Genomic DNA, 20,249 nt, shown 5'->3' with positions numbered 1-20,249 from the left:
TGAGCGTCCGCTTCCTGTGTACTACAAGAGGCAGGCTATGCACCTATTCCCGGATAGTCCTGTGCTCCGAGGGTCTGCTTCCTGTGTACAACAACCGGCAGGCATTGCACCTATTCCAGTATAGTCCTGTGATCTGCGGGTCTGCTTCCTGTGTACAACAACAGGCAGGCTATCAACCTATTCCAGAACAGCCCTGTGGTCCGGGGGTCTGCTTCCTGTGTACAACAACTGGCAGGCCATGCACCTATTCCAGGACAGCCCTGTGCTCCGAGGGTCTGCTTCCTGTGTACAACAACCGGCAGGCTATGCACCTATTCCATGATAGTCCTGTGCTCCGAGGGTCTGCTTCCTGTGTACAACAACCAGCAGGCTATGTACCTATTCTAGGACATCCCTGTGCTCTTAGGGCCTGCTTCTTGTGTGCAACAACTGGCAGGCTGTGCACCTATTCTAGGACAGTCCTGCGCTCCGAGGGTCTGCTTCCTGTGTGCAACAACAGGCAGGCTATGCACCTCTCCTAGGACAGCCCTGTGCGCCGAGGGTCTGCTTCCTGTGTACAACAACAGGCAAGCTATGCACCTATGCGAGGTTTGCATCTACTCCAGGATAGTCCTGTGCTCCAAGGGTCTGCTTCCTGTGTACAACAACTGGCAGGCTATTCACCTATTCCAGGACAACCCTGTGCTCTTAGGGTCTGCTTCCTGTGTACAACAACAGGCAGGCCATGCACCTATTTCAGGACAGCCCTGTGCTCTGAAGGTCTGCTTCCTGTGTACAACAACGGGCAGGCTATGCACCTATTCCAGGACAGTCCTCTACTCCGAGGGTACAACAACTGGCAGGCTATGCACCTGTTCCAGGACAGCCCTGTGCCCAGAGGGTCCGCTTCCTGTGTTCAACATCTGGCAGAATACAACCGGCAGGCTATGCACCTATTCCATGATAGTCCTGTGCTCCGAGGGCCTGCTTCCTGTGTACAACAACCAGCAGGCTATGTACCTATTCTAGGACATCCCTGTGCTCTTAGGGCCTGCTTCTTGTGTGCAACAACTGGCAGGCTGTGCACCTATTCTAGGACAGTCCTGCGCTCCGAGGGTCTGCTTCCTGTGTGCAACAACAGGCAGGCTATGCACCTCTCCTAGGACAGCCCTGTGCGCCGAGGGTCTGCTTCCTGTGTACAACAACAGGCAAGCTATGCACCTATGCGAGGTTTGCATCTACTCCAGGATAGTCCAGTGCTCCGAGGGTCTGCTTCCTGTGTACAACAACTGGCAGGCTATTCACCTATTCCAGGACAACCTTGTGCTCTTAGGGTCTGCTTCCTGTGTACATCAACAGGCAGGCTATGCACCTATTTCAGGACAGCCCTGTGCTCTGAAGGTCTGCTTCCTGTGTACAACAACAGGCAGGCTATGCACCTATTCCAGGACAGCCCTGTGCCCAGAGGGTCTGCTTCCTGTGTTCAACATCTGGCAGAATATGCATCTATTCCAGGACAGTCCTGTGCTCTGAGAGTCTTCTTCCTTTGTACAACAACTGGCAGGCTATGCACCTATTCCAAGACATCCCTGTGCTCTGAGGGTCTGCTTCCTGTGTACTACAACTGGCAAGCTATGCACCTATTGCAGGACAGCCCTGTGCTCCGAGGGTCTGCTTCCTGTGTACAACAACTGGCAGGCTATGCACCTATTCCAGGACAATCCCTGTGCTCTGAGCGTCCGCTTCCTGTGTACAACAACTGACAGGCTATTCGAGGACAGTCCTGTGCTCTTAGGGCCTGCTTCCTGTATACTACAACAGGCATGCTATGTACTTATTGCAGGGTAGCCCTGTGCTCCGAGGGTCTGCTTCCTGTGTACAACAACTGGCAGGCTATGCACCTATTCCAGGATAGTCCTGTGCTCCTATGGTCTGCTTCCTGTGTACAGCAACTGTCAGGCTATCCACCTCTTCCAGGACAACCCTGTGCTCTGAGGGTCTGTTTCCTGTGTACAAGAGCAGGCAGGTTATGCACCTATTCCAGGACAGTCCTCTGCTTCGAGGGTACAACAACTGGCAGGCTATGCACCTATTCCAGGACAGCCCTGTTCTCCCAGGGTCCACTTCCTGTGTACAACATCTCGCAGGCTATGCACCTATTCCAAGACAGCTCTGTGCCCTGGGGGGTCTTCTTCCTTTGTACAACTGGCAGGCTATGCACCTATTCCAAGACAGTCCTGTGCTCCGAGGGTCTGCTTCCTGTGTACAACTGGCCGGCTATGCACCAATTCCAGGACAGCTCTGTGCTCCAAGGGTCCGCTTCCTGTGTACAACAACTGGGAGGCTATTCACCTATTCCAGGATAGTCGTGTGCTCTTAGGGCCTGCTTCCTGTATGCTACAACAGGTAGGCTATGCACCTATTCCAGGACAGCCTTCTGCTCTGAGGGTCTGCTTCCTGTGTACAACAACGGGCAGGCTATGCACCTATTCCAGGACAGTCCTGTGTACTTAGGGTCCGCTTCCTGTTTACAACAATTGGCAGGCTATGCACCTATGCCAGGACAGCCCTGTTTTCCGAGGGTCTGCATCCTGTGTACAACAACTGCCAGGCCGTGCACCTACTTCCGGATAGTCCTGTGCTCCGAGGGTCTGCTTCCTGTGTACAAAAACTGGCAGGCTATGCACCTATTCCGGGACAGTCCTCTGCTCTGAGGGTCTGCTTCCTGTGTACAACAACTGGCAGGCTATGTACCTATTCCAGGACATCCCTGTGCTCTGAGGGTCTGCAGGCAGGCTATGCACCTATTCCAGGACAGCCCTGTGCTCTGAGGGTCTGCTTCCTGTGTACAACAACTGACAGTCTATGCACCTATTCCAGGACAGCCCTGTGCCCTTAGGGTCTGCTTCCTGTGTACAACAAATGGCAGGCTATGCACCCATTCCAGGACAGCTCTGTGATCTTAGGGCCTTCTTCCTGTCTACAACAACAGGCAGGCTACGCACCTATTCCAGGACAGCCCTGTGCTCTGAGGGTCTTCTTCCTTTGTACAACAACTGGCAGATTATGCACCTATTCCAAGACAGCCCTGTGCTCCGAGGGTCTGTTTCCTGTGTACAACAACCGGCAGGCTATGCACCTATTCCAGGATAGTCCTGTGCTCTGCGGGTCTGCTTCCTGTGTACAACAACGGGCAGGCTATGCACCTATTCCAGGACAGTCCTGTGTACTTAGGGTCCGCTTCCTGTTTACAACAATTGGCAGGCTATGCACCTATGCCAGGACAGCCCTGTTTTCCGAGGGTCTGCATCCTGTGTACAACAACTGCCAGGCCGTGCACCTACTTCCGGATAGTCCTGTGCTCCGAGGGTCTGCTTCCTGTGTACAAAAACTGGCAGGCTATGCACCTATTCCGGGACAGTCCTCTGCTCTGAGGGTCTGCTTCCTGTGTACAACAACTGGCAGGCTATGTACCTATTCCAGGACATCCCTGTGCTCCGAGGGTCTGCTTCCTGTGTACAACAACCGGCAGGCTATGCACCTATTCCATGATAGTCCTGTGCTCCGAGGGTCTGCTTCCTGTGTACAACAACCAGCAGGCTATGTACCTATTCTAGGACATCCCTGTGCTCTTAGGGCCTGCTTCCTGTGTACAACAACAGGCAGGCTATCAACCTATTCCAGAACTGCCCTTTGGTCCAAGGGTCTGCTTCCTTTGTACAACAACCGGCAGGCTATGCACCTATTCCAGGAAAGCCCTGTGCTTTGAGGGTCAACTTACTGTGTACAACAACAGGCAGGTTTTGCACCTATTCCAGGAAAGCCCTGTGCTTTGAGGGTCATCTTACTGTGTACAACAACAGGCAGGTTATGCACCTATTCCAGGACAGCCCTGTGCTCTGAGGGTCCACTTCCTGTGTACAAGAACTGGCAGGCTATGTACCTATTCTAGGACAGCCCTGTGCTCCGAGGGTCTGCTTCCTGTGTGCAACAACAGGCAGGCTATGCACCTATTCCAGGCTAGTCCTGTGCTCTTAGGGCCTGCTTCCTGTGTATAACAACTAGCAGGCTCTGCACCTATTCCAGGCTAGTCCTGTGCTCTTAGGGCCTGCTTCCTGTGTATAACAACTAGCAGGCACTGCACCTATTCTAGGACAGTCCTGTGCTCCGAGGGTCTGCTTCCTGTGTGCAACAACAGGCAGGCTATGCACCTCTTCTAGGACAGCTCTGTGCGCCGAGGGTCTGCCTCCTGTGTACAACAACAGACAGGCTCTGCATGCACCTATTCCAGGACATGCCTGTGCTCTGAGGGTCTGCTTCCAGTGTACAACAACTGGCAGGCTATGCACCTATTCGAGGACAGCCCTGTGCTCCGAGGGTCTGCTTCCTCTGTACAACAACTGGCAGGCTATTCACTTATTCCAGGACAACCCTGTGCTCTAAGGGTCTGCTTCCTGTGTACAACAACAGGCAGGCTATGCACCTATTTCAGGACAGCCCTGTGCTCTGAAGGTCGCTTCCTGTTTACAAAAACTGGCAGGTTATGCACCTATTCCAGGACAGTCCTATGCTCCAAGTGTACAACAACTGGCAGGCTATGCACCTATTCCAGGACAGCCCTATGTTCAGAGGGTCCGCTTCCTGTGTACAACATCTGGCAGGCTAGGCATCTATTCTAGGACATTCCTGTGCTCTGAGGGTCTTCTTCCTTTGTACAGCAACTGGCAAGCTATGCACCTATTCCCGGACAGCCCTGTGCTCCGAGGGTCCACTTCCTGTGTACAACAACTGGCAGGCTATGCACCTATTCCAGGACAGTCCTGTGCTCTGAGCGTCCGCTTCCTGTGTACTACAAGAGGCAGGCTATGCACCTATTCCCGGATAGTCCTGTGCTCCGAGGGTCTGCTTCCTGTGTACAACAACCGGCAGGCATTGCACCTATTCCAGTATAGTCCTGTGATCTGCGGGTCTGCTTCCTGTGTACAACAACTAGCAGGCACTGCACCTATTCTAGGACAGTCCTGTGCTCCGAGGGTCTGCTTCCTGTGTGCAACAACAGGCAGGCTATGCACCTCTTCTAGGACAGCTCTGTGCGCCGAGGGTCTGCCTCCTGTGTACAACAACAGACAGGCTCTGCATGCACCTATTCCAGGACATGCCTGTGCTCTGAGGGTCTGCTTCCAGTGTACAACAACTGGCAGGCTATGCACCTATTCGAGGACAGCCCTGTGCTCCGAGGGTCTGCTTCCTCTGTACAACAACTGGCAGGCTATTCACTTATTCCAGGACAACCCTGTGCTCTAAGGGTCTGCTTCCTGTGTACAACAACAGGCAGGCTATGCACCTATTTCAGGACAGCCCTGTGCTCTGAAGGTCGCTTCCTGTTTACAAAAACTGGCAGGTTATGCACCTATTCCAGGACAGTCCTATGCTCCAAGTGTACAACAACTGGCAGGCTATGCACCTATTCCAGGACAGCCCTATGTTCAGAGGGTCCGCTTCCTGTGTACAACATCTGGCAGGCTAGGCATCTATTCTAGGACATTCCTGTGCTCTGAGGGTCTTCTTCCTTTGTACAGCAACTGGCAAGCTATGCACCTATTCCCGGACAGCCCTGTGCTCCGAGGGTCCACTTCCTGTGTACAACAACTGGCAGGCTATGCACCTATTCCAGGACAGTCCTGTGCTCTGAGCGTCCGCTTCCTGTGTACTACAAGAGGCAGGCTATGCACCTATTCCCGGATAGTCCTGTGCTCCGAGGGTCTGCTTCCTGTGTACAACAACCAGCAGGCATTGCACCTATTCCAGTATAGTCCTGTGATCTGCGGGTCTGCTTCCTGTGTACAACAACAGGCAGGCTATCAACCTATTCCAGAACAGCCCTGTGGTCCGGGGGTCTGCTTCCTGTGTACAACAACTGGCAGGCCATGCACCTATTCCAGGACAGCCCTGTGCTCCGAGGGTCTGCTTCCTGTGTACAACAACCGGCAGGCTATGCACCTATTCCATGATAGTCCTGTGCTCCGAGGGTCTGCTTCCTGTGTACAACAACCAGCAGGCTATGTACCTATTCTAGGACATCCCTGTGCTCTTAGGGCCTGCTTCTTGTGTGCAACAACTGGCAGACTGTGCAACTATTCTAGGACAGTCCTGCGCTCCGAGGGTCTGCTTCCTGTGTGCAACAACAGGCAGGCTATGCACCTCTCCTAGGACAGCCCTGTGCGCCGAGGGTCTGCTTCCTGTGTACAACAACAGGCAAGCTATGCACCTATGCGAGGTTTGCATCTACTCCAGGATAGTCCTGTGCTCCAAGGGTCTGCTTCCTGTGTACAACAACTGGCAGGCTATTCACCTATTCCAGGACAACCCTGTGCTCTTAGGGTCTGCTTCCTGTGTACAACAACAGGCAGGCCATGCACCTATTTCAGGACAGCCCTGTGCTCTGAAGGTCTGCTTCCTGTGTACAACAACGGGCAGGCTATGCACCTATTCCAGGACAGTCCTCTACTCCGAGGGTACAACAACTGGCAGGCTATGCACCTGTTCCAGGACAGCCCTGTGCCCAGAGGGTCCGCTTCCTGTGTTCAACATCTGGCAGAATACAACAGGCAGGCTATGCACCTATTCCATGATAGTCCTGTGCTCCGAGGGCCTGCCTCCTGTGTACAACAACCAGCAGGCTATGTACCTATTCTAGGACATCCCTGTGCTCTTAGGGCCTGCTTCTTGTGTGCAACAACTGGCAGGCTGTGCACCTATTCTAGGACAGTCCTGCGCTCCGAGGGTCTGCTTCCTGTGTGCAACAACAGGCAGGCTATGCACCTCTCCTAGGACAGCCCTGTGCGCCGAGGGTCTGCTTCCTGTGTACAACAACAGGCAAGCTATGCACCTATGCGAGGTTTGCATCTACTCCAGGATAGTCCTGTGCTCCAAGGGTCTGCTTCCTGTGTACAACAACTGGCAGGCTATTCACCTATTCCAGGACAACCCTGTGCTCTTAGGGTCTGCTTCCTGTGTACAACAACAGGCAGGCCATGCACCTATTTCAGGACAGCCCTGTGCTCTGAAGGTCTGCTTCCTGTGTACAACAACGGGCAGGCTATGCACCTATTCCAGGACAGCCCTGTGCCCAGAGGGTCCGCTTCCTGTGTTCAACATCTGGCAGAATATGCATCTATTCCAGGACAGTCCTGTGCTCTGAGGGTCTTCTTCCTTTGTACAACAACTGGCAGGCTAGGCACCTATTCCAAGACATCCCTGTGCTCTGAGGGTCTGCTTCCTGTGTACTACAACTGGCAGGCTATGCACCTATTCCAGGACAGCCCTGTGCTCCGAGGGTCTGCTTCCTGTGTACAACAACTGGCAGGCTATGCACCTATTCCAGGACAACCCCTGTGCTCTGAGCGTCCGCTTCCTGTGTACAACAACTGCCAGGCTATGCACCTATTCGAGGACAGTCCTGTGCTCTTAGGGCCAGCTTCCTGTATACTACAACAGGCAGGCTCTGCGCCTATTCCTGGACAGCCTTGTGCTCTGAGGGTCTGCTTCCTGTGTACAACAACGGGCAGGCTATGCACCTATTCCAGGACAGTCCTGTGAACTTAGGGTCTGCTTCCTGTGTACAACAACTGGCAGGCTATGCACCTAATCCAGGACAGCCCTGTGCTCTGAGGGTCTGCTTCCTGGGTACAACAACCGGCATGCTATGTACTTATTGCAGGGTAGCCCTGTGCTCCGAGGGTCTGCTTCCTGTGTACAACAACTGGCAGGCTATGCACCTATTCCAGGATAGTCCTGTGCTCCTAGGGTCTGCTTCCTGTGTACAGCAACTGTCAGGCTATCCACCTCTTCCAGGACAACCTTGTGCTCTGAGGGTCTGTTTCCTGTGTACAAGAGCAGGCAGGTTTTGCACTTATTCCAGGACAGCCCTGTGCTCTGAAGGTCTGCTTCCTGTGTACAGCAACTGGCAGGCTATGCACCTATTCCAGGACAGTCCTCTGCTCCAAGGGTACAACAACTGGCAGGCTATGCACCTATTCCAGGACAGCCCTGTTCTCCCAGGGTCCACTTCCTGTGTACAACATCTCGCAGGCTATGCACCTATTCCAAGACAGCTCTGTGCCCTGGGGGGTCTTCTTCCTGTGTACAACTGGAAGGCTATGCACCTACTCCAAGACAGTCCTGTGCTCCGAGGGTCTGCTTCCTGTGTACAACTGGCCGGCTATGCACCTATTCCAGGACAGCTCTGTGCTCCAAGGGTTCGCTTCCTGTGTACAACAACTGGGAGGCTATACACCTATTCCAGGACAGCTGTGTGTTCTTAGGGCCTGCTTCCTGTATACTACAACAGGCAGGCTATGCACCTATTCCAGGACAGCCTTCTGCTCTGAGGGTCTGCTTCCTGTGTACAACAACGGGCAGGCTATGCACCTATTCCAGGACAGTCCTGTGTACTTAGGGTCCGCTTCCTGTTTACAACAACTGGCAGGCTATGCACCTATGCCAGGACAGCCCTGTTTTCCGAGGGTCTGCATCCTGTGTACAACAACTGCCAGGCCGTGCACCTACTTCCGGATAGTCCTGTGCTCCGAGGGTCTGCTTCCTGTGTACAGAAACTGGCAGGCTATGCACCTATTCCGGGACAGTCCTCTGCTCCGAGGGTCTGCTTCCTGTGTACAACAACTGGCAGGCTATGTACCTATTCCAGGACATCCCTGTGCTCTGAGGGTCTGCAGGCAGGCTATTCACCTATTCCATGACAGCCCTGTGCTCTGAGGGTCTGCTTCCTGTGTACAACAACTGGCAGTCTATGCACCTATTCCAGGACAGCCCTGTGCCCTTAGGGCCTTCTTCCTGTCTACAACAACAGGCAGGCTACGCACCTATTCCAGGACAGCCCTGTGCTCTGAGGGTCTTCTTCGTTTGTACAACAACTGGCAGGCTATGCACCTATTCCAAGACAGCCCTGTGCTCCGAGGGTCTGCTTCCTGTGTACAACAACCGGCAGGCTATGCACCTATTCCAGGATAGTCCTGTGCTCTGCGGGTCTGCTTCCTGTGTACAACAACAGGCAGGCTATCAACCTATTCCAGAACAGCCATTTGGTCCGAGGGTCTGCTTCCTTTGTACAACAACCGGCAGGCTATGCACCTATTCCAGGAAAGCCCTGTGCTTTGAGGGTCAACTTACTGTGTACAACAACAGGCAGGTTTTGCACCTATTCCAGGACAGCCCTGTGCTCTGAGGGTCCACTTCCTGTGTACAAGAACTGAAAGGCTATGTACCTATTCTAGGACAGCCCTGTGCTCCGAGGGTCTGCTTCCTGTGTTCAACAACAGGCAGGCTATGCACCTATTCCAGGCTAGTCCTGTGCTCTTAGGGCCTGCTTCCTGTGTATAACAACTAGCAGGCTCTGCACCTATTCTAGGACAGTCCTGTGCTCCGAGGGTCTGCTATGCACCTCTTCTAGGACAGCTCTGTGCGCCGAGGGTCTGCCTCCTTTGTACAACAACAGACAGGCTATGCATGCACCTATTCCAGGATATGCCTGTGCTCTGAGGGTCTGCTTCCTGTGTACAACAACTGGCAGGCTATGCACCTATTCGAGGACAGCCCTGTGCTCCGAGGGTCTGCTTCCTCTGTACAACAACTGGCAGGCTATTCAATTATTCCAAGACAACCCTGTGCTCTAAGGGTCTGCTTCCTGTGTACAACAACAGGCAGGCTATGCACCTATTTCAGGACAGCCCTGTGCTCTGAAGGTCGCTTCCTGTTTACAACAACTGGCAGGTTATGCACCTACTCCAGGACAGTCATATGCTCCAAGGGTACAACAACTGGCAGGCTATGCACCTATTCCAGGACAGCCCTATGTTCAGAGGGTCCGCTTCCTGTGTACAACATCTGGCAGGCTAGGGATCTATTCCAGGACAGTCCTGTGCTCTGAGGGTCTTCTTCCTTTGTACAGCAACTGACAGGCTATGCACCTATTCCCGGACAGCCCTGTGCTCCGAGGGTCCGCTTCCTGTGTACAACAACTGGCAGGCTATGCACCTATTCCAGGACAATCCTGTGTTCCAAGCGTCCGCTTCCTGTGTACAACAACTGGCAGGCTATGCACCTATTCCAGGACAGTCCTGTGCTCTGAGCGTCCGCTTCCTGTGTACAACAACTGGCAGGTCATGCACCTATTCCAGGACAGCCCTTTGCTCTTAGGGCCTGCTTCCTGTATACTACAAAGGGCAGGCTATGCACCTATTCCCGGATAGTCCTGTGCTCCGAGGGTCTGCTTCCTGTGTACAACAACCGGCAGGCATTGCACCTATTCCCGGATAGTCCTGTGATCTGCGGGTCTGCTTCCTGTGTACAACAACAGGCAGGCTATCAACCTATTTCAGAACAGCCCTGTGGTCCGGGGTCTGCTTCCTGTGTACAACAACTGGCAGGCCATGCACCTATTCCAGGACAGCCCTGTGCTCCAAGGGTCTGCTTCCTGTGTACAACAACCGGCAGGCTATGCACCTATTCCATGATAGTCCTGTGCTCCGAGGGTCTGCTTCCTGTGAACAACAACCAGCAGGCTATGTACCTATTCTAGGACAGCCCTGTGCTCTTAGGGCCTGCTTCTTGTGTGCAACAACTGGCAGGCTGTGCACCTATTCTAGGACAGTCTTGCGCTCCGAGGGTCTGCTTCCTGTGTGCAACAACAGGCAGGCTATGCACCTATTCCAGGACAGCCCTGTTCTCCCAGGGTCCACTTCCTGTGTACAACATCTCGCAGGCTATGCACCTATTCCAAGACAGCTCTGTGCCCTGGGGGGTCTTCTTCCTGTGTACAACTGGCAGGCTATGCACCTATTCCAAGACAGTCCTGTGCTCCGAGGGTCTGCTTCCTGTGTACAACTGGCCGGCTATGCACCTATTCCAGGACAGCTCTGTGCTCCAAGGGTCCGCTTCCTGTGTACAACAACTGGGAGGCTATACACCTATTCCAGGACAGCTGTGTGTTCTTAGGGCCTGCTTCCTGTATACTACAACAGGCAGGCTATGCACCTATTCCAGGACAGCCTTCTGCTCTGAGGGTCTGCTTCCTGTGTACAACAACGGGCAGGCTATGCACCTATTCCAGGACAGTCCTGTGTACTTAGGGTCCGCTTCCTGTTTACAACAACTGGCAGGCTATGCACCTATGCCAGGACAGCCCTGTTTTCCGAGGGTCTGCATCCTGTGTACAACAACTGCCAGGCCGTGCACCTACTTCCGGATAGTCCTGTGCTCCGAGGGTCTGCTTCCTGTGTACAAAAACTGGCAGGCTATGCACCTATTCCGGGACAGTCCTCTGCTCCGAGGGTCTGCTTCCTGTGTACAACAACTGGCAGGCTATGTACCTATTCCAGGACATCCCTGTGATCTGAGGGTCTGCAGGCAGGCTATGCACCTATTCCAGGACAGCCCTGTGCTCTGAGGGTCTGCTTCCTGTGTACAACAACTGGCAGTCTATGCACCTATTCCAGGACAGCCCTGTGCCCTTAGGGCCTTCTTCCTGTCTACAACAACAGGCAGGCTACGCACCTATTCCAGGACAGCCCTGTGCTCTGAGGGTCTTCTTCGTTTGTACAACAACTGGCAGGCTATGCACCTATTCCAAGACAGCCCTGTGCTCCGAGGGTCTGCTTCCTGTGTACAACAACCGGCAGGCTATGCACCTATTCCAGGATAGTCCTGTGCTCTGCGGGTCTGCTTCCTCTGTACAACAACAGGCAGGCTATCAACCTTTTCCAGAACAGCCATTTGGTCCGAGGGTCTGCTTCCTTTGTACAACAACCGGCAGGCTATGCACCTATTCCAGGAAAGCCCTGTGCTTTGAGGGTCAACTTACTGTGTACAACAACAGGCAGGTTTTGCACCTATTCCAGGACAGCCCTGTGCTCTGAGGGTCCACTTCCTGTGTACAAGAACTGAAAGGCTATGTACCTATTCTAGGACAGCCCTGTGCTCCGAGGGTCTGCTTCCTGTGTTCAACAACAGGCAGGCTATGCACCTATTCCATGCTAGTCCTGTGCTCTTAGGGCCTGCTTCCTGTGTATAACAACTAGCAGGCTCTGCACCTATTCTAGGACAGTCCTGTGCTCCGAGGGTCTGCTATGCACCTCTTCTAGGACAGCTCTGTGCGCCGAGGGTCTGCCTCCTTTGTACAACAACAGACAGGCTATGCATGCACCTATTCCAGGATATGCCTGTGCTCTGAGGGTCTGCTTCCTGTGTACAACAACTGGCAGGCTATGCACCTATTCGAGGACAGCCCTGTGCTCCGAGGGTCTGCTTCCTCTGTACAACAACTGGCAGGCTATTCAATTATTCCAGGACAACCCTGTGCTCTAAGGGTCTGCTTCCTGTGTACAACAACAGGCAGGCTATGCACCTATTTCAGGACAGCCCTGTGCTCTGAAGGTCGCTTCCTGTTTACAACAACTGGCAGGTTATGCACCTATTCCAGGACAGTCATATGCTCCAAGGGTACAACAACTGGCAGGCTATGCACCTATTCCAGGACAGCCCTATGTTCAGAGGGTCCGCTTCCTGTGTACAACATCTGGCAGGCTAGGGATCTATTCCAGGACAGTCCTGTGCTCTGAGGGTCTTCTTCCTTTGTACAGCAACTGGCAGGCTATGCACCTATTCCCGGACAGCCCTGTGCTCCGAGGGTCCGCTTCCTGTGTACAACAACTGGCAGGCTATGCACCTATTCCAGGACAATCCTGTGTTCCGAGCGTCCGCTTCCTGTGTACAACAACTGGCAGGCTATGCACCTATTCCAGGACAGTCCTGTGCTCTGAGCGTCCGCTTCCTGTGTACAACAACTGGCAGGTCATGCACCTATTCCAGGACAGCCCTTTGCTCTTAGGGCCTGCTTCCTGTATACTACAAAGGGCAGGCTATGCACCTATTCCCGGATAGTCCTGTGCTCCGAGGGTCTGCTTCCTGTGTACAACAACCGGCAGGCATTGCACCTATTACCGGATAGTCCTGTGATCTGCGGGTCTGCTTCCTGTGTACAACAACAGGCAGGCTATCAACCTATTTCAGAACAGCCCTGTGGTCCGGGGTCTGCTTCCTGTGTACAACAACTGGCAGGCCATGCACCTATTCCAGGACAGCCCTGTGCTCCGAGGGTCTGCTTCCTGTGTACAACAACCGGCAGGCTATGCACCTATTCCATGATAGTCCTATGCTCCGAGGGTCTGCTTCCTGTGAACAACAACCAGCAGGCTATGTACCTATTCTAGGACAGCCCTGTGCTCTTAGGGCCTGCTTCTTGTGTGCAACAACTGGCAGGCTGTGCACCTATTCTAGGACAGTCTTGCGCTCCGAGGGTCTGCTTCCTGTGTGCAACAACAGGCAGGCTATGCACCTATTTCAGGACAGCCCTGTGCTCTGAAGGTCGCTTCCTGTTTACAACAACTGGCAGGTTATGCACCTATTCCAGGACAGTCATATGCTCCAAGGGTACAACAACTGGCAGATTATGCACCTATTCCAGGACAGCCCTATGTTCAGAGGGTCCGCTTCCTGTGTACAACATCTGGCAGGCTAGGGATCTATTCCAGGACAGTCCTGTGCTCTGAGGGTCTTCTTCCTTTGTACAGCAACTGGCAGGCTATGCACCTATTCCCGGACAGCCCTGTGCTCCGAGGGTCCGCTTCCTGTGTACAACAACTGGCAGGCTATGCACCTATTCCAGGACAATCCTGTGTTCCGAGCGTCCGCTTCCTGTGTACAACAACTGGCAGGCTATGCACCTATTCCAGGACAGTCCTGTGCTCTGAGCGTCCGCTTCCTGTGTACAACAACTGGCAGGTCATGCACCTATTCCAGGACAGCCCTTTGCTCTTAGGGCCTGCTTCCTGTATACTACAAAGGGCAGGCTATGCACCTATTCCCGGATAGTCCTGTGCTCCGAGGGTCTGCTTCCTGTGTACAACAACCGGCAGGCATTGCACCTATTCCCGGATAGTCCTGTGATCTGCGGGTCTGCTTCCTGTGTACAACAACAGGCAGGCTATCAACCTATTTCAGAACAGCCCTGTGGTCCGGGGTCTGCTTCCTGTGTACAACAACTGGCAGGCCATGCACCTATTCCAGGACAGCCCTGTGCTCCGAGGGTCTGCTTCCTGTGTACAACAACCGGCAGGCTATGCACCTATTCCATGATAGTCCTGTGCTCCGAGGGTCTGCTTCCTGTGTACAACAACCAGCAGGCTATGTACCAATTCTAGGACAGCCCTGTGCTCTTAGGGCCTGCTTCTTGTGTGCAACAACTGGCAGGCTGTGCACCTATTCTAGGACAGTCTTGCGCTCTGAGGGTCTGCTTCCTGTGTGCAACAACAGGCAGGCTATGCACCTCTCCTAGGACAGCCCTGTGCGCCGAGGGTCTGCTTCCTGTGTACAACAACAGGCAAGCTATGCACCTATTCGAGGTTTGCATCTACTCCAGGATAGTCCTGTGCTCGGAGGGTCTGCTTCCTGTGTACAACAACTGGCAGGCTATTCACCTATTCCAGGACAACCTTGTGCTCTTAGGGTCTGCATCCTGTGTACATCAACAGGCAGGCTATGCACCTATTTCATGACAGCCCTGTGCTCTGAAGGTCTGCTTCATGTGTACAACAACAGGCAGGCTATGCACCTATTCCAGGACAGCCCTGTGCCCAGAGGGTCCGCTTCCTGTGTTCAACATCTGGCAGAATATGTATCTATTCCAGGACAGTCCTGTGCTCTGAGGGTCTTCTTCCTTTGTACAACAACTGGCAGGCTATGCACCTATTCCAAGACATCCCTGTGCTCTGAGGGTCTGCTTCCTGTGTACTACAACTGGCAAGCTATGCACCTATTGCAGGACAGCCCTGTGCTCCGAGGGTCTGCTTCCTGTGTACAACAACTGGCAGGCTATGCACCTATTCCAGGACAATCCCTGTGCTCTGAGCGTCTGCTTCCTGTGTACAACAACTGGCAGGCTATGCACCTATTCGAGGACAGTCCTGTGCTCTTAGGGCCTGCTTCCTGTATACTACAACAGGCATGCTATGTACTTATTGCAGGGTAGCCCTGTGCTCCGAGGGTCTGCTTCCTGTGTACAACTGGCAGGCTATGCACCTATTCCAGGATAGTCCTGTGCTCCTAGGGTCTGCTTCCTGTGTACAGCAACTGTCAGGCTATCCACCTCTTCCAGGAAAACCCTGTGCTCTGAGGGTCTGTTTCCTGTGTACAAGAGCAGGCAGGTTTTGCACTTATTCCAGGACAGCCCTGTGCTCTGAAGGTCTGCTTCCTGTGTACAGCAACAGGCAGGCTATGCACCTATTCCAGGACAGTCCTCTGCTCCGAGGGTACAACAACTGGCAGGCTATGCACCTATTCCAGGACAGCCCTGTTCTCCCAGGGTCCACTTCCTGTGTACAACATCTCGCAGGCTATGCACCTATTCCAAGACAGCTCTGTGCCCTGGGGGGTCTTCTTCCTGTGTACAACTGGCCGGCTATGCACCTATTCCAGGACAGCTCTGTGCTCCAAGGGTCCGCTTCCTGTGTACAACAACTGGGAGGCTATGCACCTATTCCAGGATAGCTGTGTGTTCTTAGGGCCTGCTTCTTGTATACTACAACAGGCAGGCTATGCACCTATTCCAGGACAGCCTTTTGCTCTGAGGGTCTGCTTCCTGTTTACAACAACGGGCAGGCTATGCACCTATTCCAGGACAGTCCTGTGTACTTAGGGTCCGCTTCCTGTTTACAACAACTGGCATGCTATGCACCTATGCCAGGACAGCCCTGTTTTCCGAGGGTCTGCATCCTGTGTACAACAACTGCCAGGCCGTGCACCTACTTCCGGATAGTCCTGTGCTCCGAAGGTCTGTTTCCTGTGTACAAAAACTGGCAGGCTATGCACCTATTCCGGGACAGTCCTCTGCTCCGAGGGTCTGCTTCCTGTGTACAACAATTGGCAGGCTATGTACCTATTCCAGGACATCCCTGTGCTCTGAGGGTCTGCAGGCAGGCTATGCACCTATTCCAGGACAGCCCTGTGCTCTGAGGGTCTGCTTCCTGTGTACAACAACTGGCAGTCTATGCACCTATTCCAGGACAGCCCTGTGCCCTTAGGGTCTGCTTCCTATGTACAACAAATGGCAGGCTATGCACCCATTCCAGGACAGCTATGTGCTCTTAGGGCCTTCTTCCTGTCTACAACAAAAGGCAGGCTACACACCTATTCCAGGACAGCCCTGTGCTCTGAGGGTCTTCTTCCTTTGTACAACAACTGGCAGGCTATGCACCTATTCCAAGACAGCCCTGTGCTCCGAGGGTCTGCTTCCTGTGTACAACAACCGGCAGGCTATGCACCTATTCCAGGATAGTCCTGTGCTCTGTGGGTCTGCTTCCTGTGTACAATAACAGGCAGGCTATCAACCTATTCCAGAACAGCCCTTTGGTCCGAGGGTCTGCTTCCTTTGTACAACAACCGGCAGGCTATGCACCTATTCCAGGAAAGCCCTGTGCTTTGAGGGTCAACTTACTGTGTACAACAACAGGCAGGTTATGCACCTATTCCAGGACAGCCCTGTGCTCTGAGGGTCCACTTCCTATGTACAAGAACTGGCAGGCTATGTACCTATTCTAGGACAGCCCTGTGCTCCGAGGGTCTGCTTCCTGTGTGCAACAACAGGCAGGCTATGCACCTATTCCAGGCTAGTCCTGTGCTCTTAGGGCCTGCTTCCTGTGTATAACAACTAGCAGGCACTGCACCTATTCTAGGACAGTCCTGTGCTCTGAGGGTCTGCTTCCTGTGTGCAACAACAGGCAGGCTATGCACCTCTTCTAGGACAGCTCTGTGCGCCGAGGGTCTGCCTCCTGTGTACAACAACAGACAGGCTATGCATGCACCTATTCCAGGACATGCCTGTGCTCTGAGGGTCTGCTTCCTATGTTCAACAACTGGCAGGCTATGCACCTAATCGAGGACAGCCCTGTGCTCCGAGGGTCTGCTTCCTCTGTACAACAACTGGCAGGCTATTCAATTATTCCAGGACAACCCTGTGCTCTAAGGGTCTGCTTCCTGTGTACAACAACAGGCAGGCTATGCACCTATTTCAGGACAGCCCTGTGCTCTGAAGGTCGCTTCCTGTTTACAACAACTGGCAGGTTATGCACCTAATCCAGGACAGTCCTATGCTCCAAGGGTACAACAACTGGCAGGCTATGCACCTATTCCAGGACAGCCCTATGTTCAGAGGGTCAGCTTCCTGTGTACAACATCTGGCAGGCTAGGGATCTATTCCAGGACAGTCCTGTGCTCCGAGGGTCTGCTTCCTGTGTACAACTGGCCGGCTATGCACCTATTCCAGGACAGCTCTGTGCTCCAAGGGTCCGCTTCCTGTGTACAACAACTGGGAGGCTATGCATCTATTCCAGGATAGCCGTGTGCTCTTAGGGCCTGCTTCCTGTATACTACAACAGGCAGGCTATGCACCTATTCCAGGACAGCCTTCTGCTCTGAGGGTCTGCTTCCTGTGTACAAAAACGGGCAGGCTATGCACCTATTCCAGGACAGTCCTGTGTACTTAGGGTCCGCTTCCTGTTTACAACAACTGGCAGGCTATGCACCTATGCCAGGACAGCCCTGTTTTCCGAGGGTCTGCATCCTGTGTACAACAACTGCCAGGCCGTGCACCTACTTCCGGATAGTCCTGTGCTCCGAGGGTCTGCTTTCTGTGTACAAAAACTGGCAGGCTATGCACCTATTCCGGGACAGTCCTCTGCTCCGAGGGTCTGCTTCCTGTGTACAACAACTGGCAGGCTATGTACCTATTCCAGGACATCCCTGTGCTCTGAGGGTCTGCAGGCAGGCTATGCACCTATTCCAGGACAGCCCTGTGCTCTGAGGGTCTGCTTCCTGTGTACAACAACTGGCAGTCTATGCACCTATTCCAGGACAGCCCTGTGCCCTTAGGGTCTGCTTCCTGTGTACAACAAATGGCAGGCTATGCACCCATTCCAGGAGAGCTATGTGCTCTTAGGGCCTTCTTCCTGTCTACAACAACAGGCAGGCTACGCACCTATTCCAGGACAGCCCTGTGCTCTGAGGGTCTTCTTCGTTTGTACAACTGGCAGGCTATGCACCTATTCCAAGACAGCCCTGTGCTCCGAGGGTCTGCTTCCTGTGTACAACAACCGGCAGGCTATGCACCTATTCCAGGATAGTCCTGTGCTCTGCAGGTCTGCTTCCTGTGTACAACAACAGGCAGGCTATCAACCTATTCCAGAACTGCCCTTTGGTCCAAGGGTCTGCTTCCTTTGTACAACAACCGGCAGGCTATGCACCTATTCCAGGAAAGTCCTGTGCTTTGAGGGTCAACTTACTGTGTACAACAACAGGCAGGTTTTGCACCTATTCCAGGAAAGCCCTGTGCTTTGAGGGTCATCTTGCTGTGTACAACAACAGGCAGGTTATGCACCTATTCCAGGACAGCCCTGTGCTCTGAGGGTCCACTTCCTGTGTACAAGAACTGGCAGGCTATGTACCTATTCTAGGACAGCCCTGTGCTCCGAGGGTCTGCTTCCTGTGTGCAACAACAGGCAGGCTATGCACCTATTCCAGGCTAGTCCTGTGCTCTTAGGGCCTGCTTCCTGTGTATAACAACTAGCAGGCTCTGCACCTATTCTAGGACAGTCCTGTGCTCCGAGGGTCTGCTTCCTGTGTGCAACAACAGGAAGGCTATGCACCTATTCCAGGCTAGTCCTGTGCTCTTAGGGCCTGCTTCCTGTGTATAACAACTAGCAGGCACTGCACCTATTCTAGGACAGTCCTGTGCTCCGAGGGTCTGCTTCCTGTGTGCAACAACAGGCAGGCTATGCACCTCTTCTAGGACAGCTCTGTGCGCCGAGGGTCTGCCTCCTGTGTACAACAACAGACAGGCTCTGCATGCACCTATTCCAGGACATGCCTGTGCTCCGAGGGTCTGCTTCCAGTGTACAACAACTGGCAGGCTATGCACCTATTCGAGGACAGCCCTGTGCTCCGAGGGTCTGCTTCCTCTGTACAACAACTGGCAGGCTATTCACTTATTCCAGGACAACCCTGTGCTCTAAGGGTCTGCTTCCTGTGTACAACAACAGGCAGGCTATGCACCTATTTCAGGACAGCCCTGTGCTCTGAAGGTCGCTTCCTGTTTACAAAAACTGGCAGGTTATGCACCTATTCCAGGACAGTCCTATGCTCCAAGTGTACAACAACTGGCAGGCTATGCACCTATTCCAGGACAGCCCTATGTTCAGAGGGTCCGCTTCCTGTGTACAACATCTGGCAGGCTAGGCATCTATTCTAGGACATTCCTGTGCTCTGAGGGTCTTCTTCCTTTGTACAGCAACTGGCAAGCTATGCACCTATTCCCGGACAGCCCTGTGCTCCGAGGGTCCACTTCCTGTGTACAACAACTGGCAGGCTATGCACCTATTCCAGGACAGTCCTGTGCTCTGAGCGTCCGCTTCCTGTGTACTACAAGAGGCAGGCTATGCACCTATTCCCGGATAGTCCTGTGCTCCGAGGGTCTGCTTCCTGTGTACAACAACCGGCAGGCATTGCACCTATTCCAGTATAGTCCTGTGATCTGCGGGTCTGCTTCCTGTGTACAACAACAGGCAGGCTATCAACCTATTCCAGAACAGCCCTGTGGTCCGGGGGTCTGCTTCCTGTGTACAACAACTGGCAGGCCATGCACCTATTCCAGGACAGCCCTGTGCTCCGAGGGTCTGCTTCCTGTGTACAACAACCGGCAGGCTATGCACCTATTCCATGATAGTCCTGTGCTCCGAGGGCCTGCTTCCTGTGTACAACAACCAGCAGGCTATGTACCTATTCTAGGACATCCCTGTGCTCTTAGGGCCTGCTTCTTGTGTGCAACAACTGGCAGGCTGTGCACCTATTCTAGGACAGTCCTGCGCTCCGAGGGTCTGCTTCCTGTGTGCAACAACAGGCAGGCTATGCACCTCTCCTAGGACAGCCCTGTGCGCCGAGGGTCTGCTTCCTGTGTACAACAACAGGCAATCTATGCACCTATGCGAGGTTTGCATCTACTCCAGGATAGTCCTGTGCTCCAAGGGTCTGCTTCCTGTGTACAACAACTGGCAGGCTATTCACCTATTCCAGGACAACCCTGTGCTCTTAGGGTCTGCTTCCTGTGTACAACAACATGCAGGCCATGCACCTATTTCAGGACAGCC

This window comes from Ambystoma mexicanum, chromosome 7p (assembly GCF_040938575.1).
Source record: "Ambystoma mexicanum isolate Mex_15411 chromosome 7p, UKY_AmexF1_1, whole genome shotgun sequence".
In the NCBI taxonomy this organism is placed as follows: domain Eukaryota; kingdom Metazoa; phylum Chordata; class Amphibia; order Caudata; family Ambystomatidae; genus Ambystoma; species Ambystoma mexicanum.
The sequence above is the reverse complement of the archived record's forward strand: the minus strand, read 5'-3'. Positions refer to the sequence as shown.